The sequence below is a fragment of the Gopherus flavomarginatus genome, chromosome 5 (genome assembly GCF_025201925.1).
Source record: "Gopherus flavomarginatus isolate rGopFla2 chromosome 5, rGopFla2.mat.asm, whole genome shotgun sequence".
NCBI classification, from domain to species: domain Eukaryota; kingdom Metazoa; phylum Chordata; order Testudines; family Testudinidae; genus Gopherus; species Gopherus flavomarginatus.
In genome coordinates, this window is record NC_066621.1 from 69,313,819 (window position 1) to 69,329,632 (window position 15,814).

Consider the following 15,814-nt stretch of genomic DNA (forward strand, 5'->3'; position numbering starts at 1 on the left):
TTTTTTCCCCATTGTCGCATACCTTTTCTGTTTCAGAGTTGAAATACACGTGGTGAAGTGAGAAGAAGAGTAAGAAAGGCATATGTTTGTGGCTCTGTAAGTATAGTTTGTATCTGAGTGTTTTTGCTTTATTTAATTTTATTTATTTATTTGAAACAAACTGAAAGCTGCTACTGGCTAATATTCAGGACACAATTTCAAGTGAAACCTTATTCTCAAAATCTCATCAAATGTGGTAAAGGGGATTTTTCCCCTCATTAATTTGTTTTCTGTAAAATGTGCTATACCATTACAGACCCAAACATCTGGACTGGTAGGTCATCATTTCTCAGACTCAACCCCAAACTTATTCTATTTCCTTCTATCCTTGTAGATTAAAAATCAATCTTGGCTTCCCCTCACTCACATACACAGACTATTTTCACATGGTTTCTCCTGTGAGCTAAGAAGTTAAGTATGTAGGGAAGTCAGAAGAAAGGTGGCTAAAGCCAAAGCAATGCCACATTCTTGAGAACTTAGAGTGCCACAGTAAAACTGGAGCGTAAGTATTAAAAGGTGGATAGCCATTTTAGGCAGCAAAGCAAATAAACCTCAGGAGAGCACTTAACAAATATTAACCTTGTTAATTTGATCAGCCGGAGAGTAACTTGGGTTTGGGGAATAGGACTGCTGGAATGTAGTTGTTAAGAATCTGTTAATTATTCCACTAGAGATTTGCATTTTATCACAGAGATATTGTGGTGTACATGAAAATGTTGATATAGTTCACAGCTAAAACAGCTTAGGAAAGCCAAACATAATGTTAATTTCAACTTTTTCCTTTTGTTGATCTTGACATGAAATCAGTGCATGTGGACATACTACATAAGAAGGTAAAGAATATGTGCACAAGTACAGCACAAGCAGTAGCAGTAAATATTACTCAACATAATCTGTCCCCTGGCTTCTGCTATGACTCAGAAGGGTCACTCCTTGGGACCAGAAGAGAGCTTAGGATCTGTGCTAACTCAGTCCATAGCCCTCTCTACTGACATTGCCTCCTAGGGTGGAACAAAGAACAGTTTGGAGTTTTGTTGTTTGGTTTCCCCCACTCCCTCCATATATGGAGCCTTTCATGGACCAAGAAAACAACTAGAGCTTAGCAAACAGTGAAAAAAGTTTCCCTAAATGTTCCTAACAACTTCAATTCAGTCACATCCATAATCTTTTCACATTCACTTTCAAGAAGTCAAGCTTTACTAGCACAATCATTTGCAAAGAATGAATATTAAGTTTCAACCCCCAAATAGCCACCAGAAGCCAGTTTCAAAGTGTAAATTTCACTGTAGTATTCTAAATTCACACTATCCTGGATAGTGACATAAATAATCCAAGGAGGGAAAACAAACAATACTTTGGTTACTTATTTAATATAAGGCACAAACTAGTGTGAATATCAATACCAAGTCTAACACATTCCTCATAACCAGGAAACACTGTCAGGAACCACATCCTTATTCATACCATAAGGCAGTCTAAGAGAAGAATTCAGGCCTGGCTTTTTAAATGTTCTAAAGTATTTAAGTAACATATTCCTAGCATGGAGTTATGTTCCAGTCATCTATTCTCCTAACATCTAAATAAATGGTAGCCACTATATCCACTTCTTTTTATTGTGAAAGAATTTCACTAAGTTTGTGAGGCATCACTTTTCCCTTTCTTGAGTTATGCTGACTGACCTCAGCCAAACAGCATGTTCTCCAATTCATCCATTAAAATAGTTTCTTATGTGTTACCCACCGCTGACGTCAGCCCAACTAGTTTGTGATTCCTGAGCCTGTACCTAGACCCATACTTGAATAATAATATTACATTAATTGCTTCCAGCTCCTCAGTAGCTCTCTTCTGAGCTAGAGTGAACTTGCAAAAAGATTCACTTAAAACTCTTCTTTTAGCACACTAGAGCACACAGTATTTTAGCTGCAAATGGTGCCTGGTCAATTGAATAAATGAACATTTCATAATCATTTTAAGGGCTTTTTGCAAACCCCTTTCCAGTTCATCAATTTCATCTTTGGAAATCTGTTTCTTAAATTAGACGAAGGTCCACTTTTCACATTTGTAATAACTTGAATTCTAATGTTATTTTCCCACCTTCCACTCATTGTTATTATGCTTTTAGTTTTCTATTAGTATGATCTGTCCTGTATATACATCACTTTTATAAAGCTGAGATTAAATGATGCATGACTTTAAAAAAGTATTTGCTCCATTAATTACCTTTTTTTTCTTTGCAAAATACAAGTAAAAACCAGCAGCTCCAATTAAACATCATCTAGAGCCAATCACTATTGCCTTGGTTTTACATACATCCAAAATCATCACTAGTCAGAATGCCGAAGGACCACATTCTAGCTAATGTGCTGGGATCAGAATACCTTTAAAGAACTTAAACAAACCAGTATAGGAACTCACACAAAAAATGTACCCACTTGTCACAATAACTCTGTTAGGTGAAGTTCATTCGTGTGCAGAGGGTTAGCACAAGGCCCATGCACTACTTAAGATCCACTTCCACCCTCTTTCACTCTCACTGCTTAATGCTATAGCTACTGGGATTAAAAAAAGAGCCAAACATTTGGAAATTTAAAATCATTCTGAATATTGCATTAAAAAGAAATTGCTCTTTAGGGTAAAGTGAGACAACAAAAGTAAAGCTGAACATGTACTGAGGAGAAAGACAATGTCACCACAAATAGAATTCAGTAATATGTATCTAATAGGCAATAATCGCCCGCTCTTTTAGTATAACTAGTGTTTTAGTTCCATTAAGGTGAAGGCCAAAGGATTCCCCTTTCCTATAATACAGTCTTACAGTGAAAAAAGAATATTTTTTCACCGACACATGATGTGAATCTACAAATTGTACGTCTGCTCCTCTTAGACATGGTCTGTCTACTCACATCCTCTACCCAGCTTTCATATTGAAATAGATGGGTGAAGGAGACACAACTTCTCTTAGGAAACTTTTCTTTTTTTTACTTTCAGCCCTAACTCAGCCTGTTTATCTGACAAAGCCTTGGCCACAAAGACAACTGGGATGCCTTCAGTGGGGGAGATCATCTCAATGCTACAGGACCTACAGTCTCCATTCCAGGTTCAAGCTTCTGTTTCTGGACCGTGGAAAAATGTCACCACAAGGAAAGGAAAAGGAACAGGAACACCACATAACCATACACTCTCTAAAGTGCTCTTTTTCTTCCCAGAAAGGTTTTCTTGCTTGATACAAAAGTCTTAGAGCTGTTGGGAATTCAAATGATACTTCAAAACTACTCCACTCTTATTAGGTCAGGCTTCATAAATAATCTAGCTTCTCTCCCTGGGTCTGTAGAGTACCATAGTTCTGGGCATTTTCCAGCCGATTAAAACTGATAAAAAGAGTCATCCAATGGTATTGTCAAATGACTCTTTTATTAAATGACAATTCAAGATTTTTAGATACAGTATCAGTGTTACGGCAGGATTTAACACAGTATTGACTTTCAGAACATAATGTTTACTGCTTTGCTGATTTTCTTCTCACTCGCACTGGTATAAGTCTGGAGTAATTCCACTAAGGTCAACAAAGCTACATAAATGGAAAATGACTAAGTGAGAGGAGAATCTGTCCCAGTAGATATTTTAAAAAATAACTTATAACAATATTTTAAGCTGGATATATGTTAGATTTTGCAACAGTCACACTTCAATATAGCATTTTAAAAAACATATTTTTATGGCTTGTCTGTGGCGGATGAAATAGGGATGAAGTTTCTCGGGTCTTTGTCGCATAGAATTTTGTCCCAATAGTTTCACTGTGCTATCTAAGAGCTTCATAATAATCTGTATATTTTAAACTTCAACAGGAGGGAAAAATTCATATTCAGTGAGACCCACACTTCATCACAACACTCTTTACAGCAAGGCCTAGAAAATCTTTCAAGTGCTAATGTTCCCCAATGGGAAGCCCAAAAGAGCTACAAATGAAGCAAGCCAGTGGCAGTGGTATGAAGTAATACTGATTTTCAAATGAGGAAAAAAACTAAAAAGGAACAATTTAAAAAAATTTAAAATGAAGCCTTCTGATCTTCAAATCTGGTGTCTAAGGCATCCATACGGATCCAAAGAAAGAAGGCCTAAGGCTGCATCCATCTGGTCTTCAAACAAAACTTTGGTGCAGTGGCTAAATGGGGATTTTGTATTAATTTTTTTAGGAGGCGGAATTATTGTCCAAGTGTGCATGTGTGCAGAGCAGCGCTTCTCCTGCTAAGTGTCCTGGGGGCTGCCTCTGGTGCAGTGCTTCTTGTGGATTGCCATCTTTGGCATAAATAAAAGTCCTGCCAAAAAAAGAAGTGGGGGAGAGAGAATGAAGTAATCAGGGTCCCTCCAGCTAGAGTCCCCAAAAACAGTTTCAAATAGGCTGGGCAGGTAGGGAGACGTCATCATATCTCCAAAGGGAACTATTAACAAAGAATAGCTGCATTTTGAACGTTAGTTTCCGGCAAATAGTTACTTCACCTGAGGGAAACTCCACCAGAACAGGTGGAATTATAAGGCTCCATGGCTGTCCCATAGGGCAACAGTAGTGGTGCGCACAACAAATTGTAAAAGTCTCCTTTATTTTTAAAAAAAAAAGGGCTTACGTGAAACCTCAGCTCCATTTAAAAAATATTTTTAATTGAATTCTGCAGTTAGGAAAGATAGAAACAGAAAGTAACACCATCTGTTGAACTACTAACAAATGCACTTGCTACATTTTGTACTTTGTTAATACAAAATAAACATACATTGTAGAAGAAGGATTGCTCTGTAGTTAAGTCACAGGACTGCGACAAAAAAAAGGAGACTTTGATTCAACTCCCATCTGTGCGACTTTAGGTGAGTCATTTTGACTTCAAGGGGCTTTGGATCAGGCCTTTAATCTCTCTGTGTCTCACTTTCCCATCTGTAAACTGGGGATACCACTACTTCCTTTCTCCTGCTTTTTCTCTGTTCTATCATTTTAGACTGAAAGTTCTTCCGGATAGGGAACATCTTGTACAATGTGTTTGTACTGCACCTACCACAGGGCCCCCAGTTGTGATGGTACCATAATACAGATAATAAATAATTACATAGGCTGAATCTAATAGAAAACCTCCTCAGAGACTGTACTGAGACACCAGTATCAGCAAATGTGTTGTTAATGACCCACCAGGTTTTGGCATAGTGATGCAAGAAGACCCTCAAATTGTTGTTATTCACAAATACAGGCAGAAGAAAATAGAAAACATATCTGCTGGGGAGAAGTTGAGTGATCGCACACCAGAGATATGTGCCTGTCAAAACTTGCCAGGGAAAGGAAAAAGAGAAAAAAAAATTTTTAAGCCAATAGCTGTGTCTCATTAGATGCTAGCTACTTGGGGCACTTGGATGGTTTATTCATCTGTTTTAAATCATGCCAAATACTGAAAAAGCTAGTGAGATACAAGACAGCTCTCATGATCAGGCTGCAGTTTTGTTACAGAAACACTTTCAAAAACAAATAATCGGTTTTAATTAAAATCATACAAAGCCTCAGCTGTGATTTTTGACAAGATTTCTCATCCTGCATGCCCCTCCCCATTTCATGTGGTAGGAGCCTCTTCATCTACTGCAGCCAGGGCCTCCCAGAGGTGGGGACAAGTGGGGCAATTTGCCCTGGGCCCCCGCGAGAGTATAGTATTCTATAGTATTGCCACTTTTTTTTATGGAAGGGGCCCCTGAAATTGCTTTGCCCCCAGGTCCCCTGAATCCTCTGGGCAGCCCTGTCTGCAAAAGAGTCAAGAGCAAAAGTTGCTTCACCACTTTGTAGAGCAGCCAGGAGCAGGCTGTTTCTTGCACCCACTGTAGAATGATTAAACCACAGAATCCAAACATCTGGAAAACTAGGCCAAACCTAGGGCTTAAACTAGGCAAAACCTGTGCTTAAACCACAGTATTCAGAAGAGCTAGTGTAACAACCCAAATAAACCCAAGAATTTTTCCAAAGTATGCAGTGTAACCTAACCATGTTCTCCATATTACATAGTCTAGGATATCAGTTAGTGTACTAATTAGCACTCAATAACTGTCAAATGCCAGCAAAAATGCCTTTGCCCTTTTTTTATTGCATTTATGGATATGGTTGCCTTGCTGATAGACTGGGCAACAAAGCGCTGGCATTCTAGGGGAAGATGGCATTGATCCAAAGCCCATAATTCCGTTGTGCTAGGTGCAGTACAAACACCTAGAGTCCCTGTAGGAGAAGCCAATCCTATCCCTCAAGATTGACATTGCAGGCTAACTTGCAGCAGGCTACCCTTCATGTTCACATTTCTTCATGTACCTGGAATACCTTGAAGTGTAAATAAATGTGCACAGTACTAAGACATGGCCCAAGAAATCCATGGCTCCTTTCTTACTCTTGGGAATCCCATGCTCCTGACCACTTCCCTCCTACAGGAATGGAAAGCCAATCACTTCATTATGTTCCTGCTGATCTCTAGAACAAATCTCCCAAAACACTAGGTCATCTTAATCTGAAACTTCCTCATGCAGACAATCTTCCACCACTCCCTGTGATCTGTGAGCAGGGTTTTCAATGGGAGCCCATAGGCACACCTGCAGGCAGAATAGGGTCCATTACTGCCTATTATCATTGCTACAGGTTTGCATCATTTCCATATTGTATTGATGCTAAGCACCACAATTTTATATTTTTTTTCAAACACAAATCATTCTCATAAGAGACAATGAGAATTTGTAGAGCCAATGTATCATTTAAGGCTAAGGTTTGAGATATTTAAGACAAGACCTTCAAATTATTAATATTCTTACCTCTAACATCAACAAACTAATACCATGAGTAGGATTCTGTTAACATTTTTACATTTAAAAATAACCTCACAATTCCGAATTGCATTTGGTACCCGTACTTCACACAATCGTTCATATTCCCGCTCATGGGCATTACTCAGCAAGCGCCTCTCCAGCCTTTCTCTGGGCTAGGTTATACAAAGATGCTCTTACTCAAAGGTTGAGCTAAACAACACAGACCTTGTCAATAACTGAGATTATGAAGGATCTCTAGAGTGGGCCATTGTGAAATCTACAAACACCAACTAAAGGGTTGGCTAATTGTTGCCCTGCCATTCTGTTTACTGTCTCTGTAAAGGCATTTTTGATTCTGAAATTATTCTTTGTTACACAGTATAGCCTTTTTTACTTACTTTCTCTGCTTTTTCCAAATAAAATATATGATCAGTTTTTATGGCCAAAAAAAGACATTTCCTCATACCTGTCTCTCCACCTATCCAATATGTGCTAAAATCTGATTCCCAAACATACCGGTCTTCAAGGTCCCCATCTGTCAGGATACGAATATGTTTGCCTTCCTGTAAGTACACACACTCAACCAGTGCAACTTATTTCTAAATGTTTCCAAAAAATCACTACTCCTTTCTATTTTAAATTCCTTCTAAATATCTATTGTCTCTTGACTCCATTTTGGAGTCCATTTTGAAGCACTTGGAGGAGAGGAAGGTGATCAAGAACTGTCAATATGGATTCACCAAGGACAAATCATGCCTCACCAACCTGATTGCCTTCTATGATGAGATAACTGGCTCTGTGGATATGGGGAAAGGAGTGGATGTGATACACCTTGACTTTAGCAAAGCTTTTGATACAGTCTCCCATAGTATTCTTGCCAGCAAGTTAAAGAAGTATGGATTGGATGAATGGACTATAAGGTGGATAGAAATCTGGCTAGATTGTCGGGCTCAATGAGCAGTGATCAACGGCTTGATGTCTAGTTGGCAGCTGGTATCAGGGCTGGCTCTAGGTTTTTTGCCTCCCCAAGCAAAAAAATTTTTGGCTGCCCCCCACCCCAGCCCTGGGATCTCACCCACCACTACCACTGCCCTCCCCCATCCACACTCCCTGCCGCCCCAGCCCTTGGCTCTCTCTCTCCCCCCACCACTCGCACCCCCTGCCACCCCAGCGCTGATCTCTTCCCCCTACACCCACACCCTCTGCCACCCCAGCCCCGGGCTCCCCTCACCAGTGCTGACTCCGCCCCCTCCCCCCTTGCCTCCAGCCAGTTGGGTGCTAGCAGGGTTGGGGTAAACAGTGGGGCTCCCAGGCTGCACCTCAGCCCAGAGTCCCTCCATCCAGGGCTTCCGTCTCCAGGACCCGCTGGGACCCAGGATGGCAGAGCCAGGGGACCGTCCTGGCAGGGGACCAAGGAGCCGTGGCAGGGTAGCCCCAGAGGGAGTGGAGCCCCAAAGAGTGGGACGTGGGCCCCTCATGGCAGTGCCCCACCCTCTATGGCTCCACTGCTGCTGCTTCTTCGGCCACTCTGCCACAGTCTCTGGGCCGCTCAGGCCACTTCACCCAGCTCCAGCTATGGTGCTGGGGGGCAGCCACCCTGAAGCACCTGCAGGCGGCCCGTGTGCCCCATGGTGCAGCCTCCAGCCTGAGTGTCTCCAGCTCGGATCCTGCCAGGCCCAGCCACAAGGTGCAGGTGCTGCTCCCCCATGGCATGAACTGCAGTCCCCAGAGCACCCCCCGTGCTGCTGCTGCCGGGGCCGGCCCTAGGCTTTTGCTGTCCAAACCTTAAAAAAAAAAAATGACTGAAATGCCCGCCCCTGAAAATGTGCCATCTCAAGCACGTGCTTGGTTTGCTAGCGTCTGGAGCCAGCCCTGGCCGGTATCAAGCAGAGTGTCTCAGAGGTCAGTCCTGGGGCTAGTTTTGTTCAACATCTTTATTAATGATCTGGATGGGATTAATTGCACTCTCAGCAAGTTTGCATATGACACGAAGCTGGAGGGAGAGGTAGATATGCTGGAGGGTAGGGATCAGGTCCAAAGTAACCTAGACAAATTGGAGGATTGGGCCAAAAGAAATCTGATGAGGTTCAATAAGGACAAGTGCCGAGTCCTGCACTTAGGAAGGAAGAATCCCACACACCGCTAAAGGCTGGGGACAGACTGGCTAAGCAGCAGTTCTGCAGAGAAGGACCTGGGGATTACAATGGATGAGAAGCTGGATATGAGTCAGCAGTATGCCCTTGTTGCCAAGAAGGCCAACGGCATATTGGGCTGTATTAGTAGGAGCATTGCCAGCAGATCAAGGAAAGTGATTATTCCCCTCTCTTCAGCACTAGTGAGGCCACATCTGGAGTACTTTCTCCAGTTTTGGCCCCCCCACTACAGAAGGGATGTGGACAAATTGGAGACAGTCCAGTGGAGAGCAACAAAAATGATCTTGGGGCTGGGCCATGTGACTTTCGAGAAGAGATTGAGGGAACTGGGCTTGTTTAGTCTGCAGAAGAGAAGAATGAGGGGGGATTTCATAGCAGCCTTCAACTTCCTGAAGGGGGGCTCCAAAAAGGATGGAGCTTGGCTGTTCTCAGTGGTGGCAGATGACAGAACAAGAACAGTGGTCTCAAGTTGCAGTAGGGGAGGTCTAGGTTGGATATTAGGAAATACTATTTCTCTAGGAGGTTGGTGAAGCACTGGAATGGGTTACCTAGGGAGGTGGTGGAATCTCCATCCATAGAGGTTTTTAAGGCCCAACTTAACAAAGCCCTGGCTGGGATGATTCAGTTGGTGTTGGTCCTGCTTTGAGCAGGGGATAGGACTAGATGACCTCCTGAGGTCTCTTCCAACCCTAATATCTATGATTCTGTAACTGATACAAGAAGCTTGACCATTCTAAATATTTTTTTGGTATACAGATATAGATATATTTTTGCTCTCCCATACTGTGCACCAGTCTTTGTGAGTAACCATGTAATCATATTGGTGTTACACCACTCCTCCTTCCTCTGCCCTTCCCTGCTGTCTTGTTACTTTCCCTCATTTAGCTCCAGTTCTGCAAACTCTAACGCAGGTGACTAACTTTTCTCACATGAGTATTCCCTTAAAAATCAATGGCACGATTTGTGTAAGTAAAAATTATTCAAATTAGGGCTGTCAATTTATTTAAAAAATTAATTGTGATTAATCGCAGTTTTAATTGCACTGTTAAACAATAACAGAATACCAATTTAAATTTATTATAAATATTTCTTGATGTTTTTCTACATTTTCAAATAAATATATTGATTTCAAGTACAATTCAGAATATAAAGCGTAGGGAGCTCTCTTTTTTATTATTGTTTTTGTTTCTCTTTTTTCAGAGGAAACATTTTTAAAGAGTAATCTACACATCAAAGCATGAAAGGGCATACAAATATTTAGCATATCTGGCATGTAAATGCCTTGCAACACCAGCTACAACAGTGCCCTGTGAATACCTGCTTTCACTTTCAGGTGATATTGTAGACAAGAAGAGGGCAGCATTATTTCCTGTAAATGTAATCCAACTTGTTTGTCTTAGCAATTGTCTGGACAAGAAGTAGGACTGAATGGACTTGTAGTCTCTACAGTTTTACATTGTTTTCTTTTTGAGTGCAGTTATGTAAAAATATAATTCTACATTTGTAAGTTGCACCTTCACGATAAAGAGATTGCAACATACTACTTGTATGAGGTGAACTAAAAAATACTATTTCTTTTATCTTTTTTACAGTGCAATATTTGAAATAAAAAATAATAATATAAAGTGAGCACTGTACACTTTGTATTCTGTACTGTAATTGAACTAAATATATTTGAAAATGTAGAAAAATCCCAAAACTATTTATAATAAACTTAAATTGGTATTCAATTATTTTTAACAGTGTGATTAAAACTGTGATTAATCGTCATTCATTTTTTTAATCAAGTTAATTTGTTTTGAGTTAATCGCTTGTGTTAACTGTGATTCAGTGACATCCCTAATTCAGATGTAAGAGTGTTTGCTGGACCAGGGCATTGGAGGCTAACAGGGGCGGCTCTAGGCACCAACACGCGAAGCGTGTGCCTGGGGCAGCAAGCCACGGGGGGCGCTCTGCCGGTCGCCACGAGGGCGGCAGGCAGGTTGCCTTTGGCAGCATGCCTGCGGAGGGTTTGCTGGTCCCTTGGCTTCGGTGAACATCCCACAGGCGTGCCGCCGAATCCATGGGACCAGGGACCTCCCGCAGGCAAGCTGCCGAAGGCAGTCTGCCTGTCATGCCTGGTGTGGCAAAATACCTAGAGCCACCCCTGGGGGCTAATTCAAATTCCAATAAAGTAAATGGAAAGACTGCCTCCCATTGATTTCAGTGAGCTTTGGATCAGGTCTTTAGTCTGTAAACTCCTCAGCCAAGTGACATTTTATCTCTGTCAGGAAACACATATAACTTTTTGGGAACAGTAAACCCCCAAAGTGATTAGAAATATTTTATGTTGCTTGTTATGGTGCAATGGTAGTTTTTGTTAACTATATTAAAGTATAAACTGCATTTAAGAAGAAGTTATTTAATTATTCCCACTTTATTAAAATGATTCAAAATATTTGAATGTAAGAGTACCAGAATGACCAAGTCATGCACTGGCAGAATATAATGAATACTTAAAATGCAACAAAATGGAGCTTGTTACTGTAAATCACCCTAAAATTGATACAAAAACAGTTAGAAAGACTTGACATTTGAAGCAAAATCCAAAACATATGAATCACTGGAATTCAGTATGCAGGTTTTCACTGTGATGACAACATTCTAATATACACACATAGGATCAAATCCTGCAGTCTTTAAAATTTACTCAGACAAAACTTCTATTTGGCTATAATGAGTGTTTAACTTAAGTAAGAACTGTGGAAAGGTTGCAGGCTTTGGCCTATAGACTGTGAAGTCTAACTAATATTGACAAATTGAATAAAGGCTTGATTATTGATTAAAACATTTTTAATTCCTCAGTGCACAAACACTTTTAATCAGACTGATATTCCCTTCTTTTTTTAAAAGCAGCCAATGTTGCCAATCTTTCGAGGCCAAATTCAGGCTCTAATTGATTTTTGTGCAGCTATGAATACACAATCTTACAAAAGTAGTCTACATATTGGCCAATATTCAAACCTGCTTCATATATTGTCATGCATCTAGACTATTCCTCTATCGGACAGAATAATCTGCTCAATATGTTAGGTGACCAGGTCAAGAGTGATACACCTTCACCATGCATGGGACAGCCCTTAAACAACTATCCTAACCAAAAATGCATCTTTGTACCTTTAACTGTGAAACACTTCTTGATCCTCCTGGGTAGTTTTAATTTCCTCCAGTTTCTCAGAACTATAGCAACTCTGAGCCACTGAGAATAATTAAGTGTTGTACATTATGCCTGTATGCTCGCTATCCATGTTGCTTTCTGCCTGTAACTGCTACTAGTGCACACCATGTTTACTTCTGCTGCTGTCACACTGCAACAGTCTATTTCCCTGTTATCTCATTATCTTGTGGTGCCCATTTCTGAGCTTTGGGAATTAGTTTCGATTTGTTATGTAGTCGTGAGAGATAACAGACAAGTTTTCCTCATGTATTGACTACAGTGGTTAAACTCTAGCTGAATATCCTCTATCCCAACTGAAACAAAAGACAGTCTTGTGGTTAAAACATTGGACTGGGACTCAAGAAATCTGGATTCAATTCCTGGCTGTATTATAGATTCCCTGTGTTGACTCTGAGCAAGGCATTTAACACCTCTGTGCCCCAATGCCCTCCTCCCAATAAAGTGGGGTAACAAAACTTCTTTCCCCATCCCATGTCTCTTTGTCTGTCTTGTCTATTTAGTTTGTAAGCATTCTTCAGTTGTCTATGGACAGCACCAAGCACAATGGGGCCCCAATCTCCTTTGGACCCTCTCAGCATTACTGCAATATGAACAATGATACTGCATAAATACTCCAAATCAAGCTCACAAAAAATTCTGTTCCCTGGATCTTACCTCTGAGTACCCACAAACAGAAATTATTTCTCAAAATAACAAGTAAAATATTAGGATCATGAATATGGACACTCTTTATCACTGAAATTTCAGAGAAACTGGATATTTCACGATAATCAAAGTCAATGTTTAATTCCAAGTTAGTGCACTAGAGTTGAAAAATTGCTAAAAATAATCTGCTTCATATTGATGTCGTTGGTTTTGTTGACTCATAAAAATGTCAGGATGGGAGAAAAATAAGTAACTGACGCTTCAGCTGTGATTGTACCTTTAATTATTGATGCATAGTTCTTATTTTTTTAATCTAACAGCCAAAATAGACCATGATGGAATGTAGCTGTAACAGTAGATAAAGTAATGGAATGGTGCTGGCTGCATTAGGACTGTGTTCCATCCAGGAGACTCTTAAATTGAAGGGTTTAAAATTAAAAACTTTAGAGTCAAAGTATTTGCTTGTTTCCTGGTATGCCTCTTACAAAGATATAAACAGATGACAATGCGTGTGATTTCCCAATTCTGCCGTCAAAGTGCTTTGCAGGGACCTTTGACTATAAATTTGTCTGGGAGTAAGCTGGAGAGAATAATTTAAATAGTGATACCATAGTTAAAACCATTTAGCAGCTTGTGAGTACTTTTTAATCTTGATAAAATAAACTATCCTTATCACAGGCATTTATAGTATAGGTCCTATATGATAAAGTTTTTACACCATAACCAGAAGACCATCTATATTATCTGCCTTTCTCCCCTTGCTGTTATAGCCCTCTCTCCACTATAACAACACCAATAACAGAAACAAAAAGAAATAAAAACCTATTTCTCATCTAGTTTATGGGAAAGAAAGGCACTCAGATAGAGTATGATAGGTGGCACTAGCAATACAAAATCCTAAAACAGTCGATCTGTGGAAGATATCTATAGGAATATCCAATACTGGGGGTTTGATCCTTGCATCTTGCTGAGCGCCACTTGGCATAGGATCTCGATATGAAAATGAGATGTAAAGTTGACTATGTTTGAGCCTGCCATGTTTTTGGGGTTGGCTGCGGTTTGCCAGTGCACAGCAACATTCAGCCACATGTGCCTAACTACATCCTTTTGTTAAGCCAGGACAAATGGGATCTGGCCCCTTGTATCATTAAACGTGTCCAGTGGAAAAAGTAATATTCTAATTAAAAAGTAAATTATTTCTAAGAAACCCCAAGAGGCACAATTAAGTTTTTTTTCCAAATAACATCAGAATAATACTAAATTATGAAGTCTAGAAACACTCTAAATAAACAGCACGTTTAACCAAAATTGCATGTTTACTGTTCAATTACAAATTCCATATTATAATATCAGCTAAACAGACGCAAGTGACAATAGTATCAAATCTGTGTTGGTTCAAATCTGCAACATACTGTACAGGTACATGCCTGTCAATATCCTCACTACACAATCACATTCATAATGCAAATAATGAATGGTCTATTTTTTTAAAATAGCATCTAAAATCTCCATTTTTTCAAGAAGAATAAATACCTATGCAGCAAAATGTAACAACAATGCATAATTCATAGGGATACTGAAATCATTTGGAAAGGAGTATAAAAATATGCAACTACTTTATGTATGCACATGCTCACACATATATCTCAGCCTTCCAACACTGTTGAAACTGAGATATTTATCTTAGACTTCAGTTGCCAAGAACAAACTACTCCAGTTTTGTTTTACTGGTTTATTTACTCTTCAGAAACACTCAGTAAAAATACAGTGTTACATTGTACAGTTTAATATTATATTGTTTAATGTTTCTCTGTGTATAACACTATTATTATATAATATAATAATGATACTTGCTGAGTATGAAACTATTTTCTTCCATTATTCACTTGTCTTTGTGTCTAATGCCTTTCTCTGCTACCTTATTAGAATCAATATCAGAATAATGTTGAATTTTTTTCTGATCACAATATGTATTCAGTTAAGACACAATTCTTTCTATGGCAACCAGTCTTCATGCTGCAGATAAATATTGTATGTGATCAATGACAGGTGACTAGAAACTGAAGATACAAGGTGTGAGGGGTGGGTGGGAAAGATGATACAATTAATATCTATCCAATTTAAAATAAATAAAAAAATATATTGAGCAATGCAGAAAATAAATCTCTCTTGTAAATGGAAAAGTAAAAAATATTTCCTTTTCAATAGTTATTCAGTTAACGATGGGCACGGTATAAGAATTGAAATCATTGCTTGGCTTCCAAAATTATAAAGGTGTTAATACATAACATTCATCCTTGTGTTGTACACTCAGAGCTGCCTTACTCCATTTACAAAAATGTGCAGTGAGTATAAAAATCTATTTCAGTGACTGTTCTACAACAACTGAAGAAGCCAAATACACATTTCAAGTGCTGTCAGATTAAATGTCAAAAAGTAGATAAATATCAAACAGAACTGCTGATCAAAAGAGCGATTTCATAGTGATTTCATAGTGGAAGAGTGTCTGTGGATTCAGCAGACCATATCGTGAAATCATGGTAGTTCGTCTTCTCACATGATTTGCTCTACTCGCTATTTGTGTAGTCCAGAATATCAGTTTAGTTAGTCACTACCCTATTGTAATGTGAAAGATACCGCAAGGCAAGAAGGGCAAAATTTCAACTTGTGTGGGGTTCTTATTTGACTGTACTGAAGCTCCTTTCTGAATGTGTAATCAACTCCACAAGCTACAAATAAACCTTCCCATAAATAAGGAGATGTAAAATTAGTACTATGACCATGACTAGACATATAGACTATTGTCATTAATTCCTGATGAAAGAACCAAACTATTAGAGCTGACTGGGCAAACACATTTCTTCTAAACCAGTCTATCAAGGTCGAGTAATTATGAAGGCATCTTAGGCAAATACCTGATCACCTAAAACAATGTGTAAAATATTGTAAC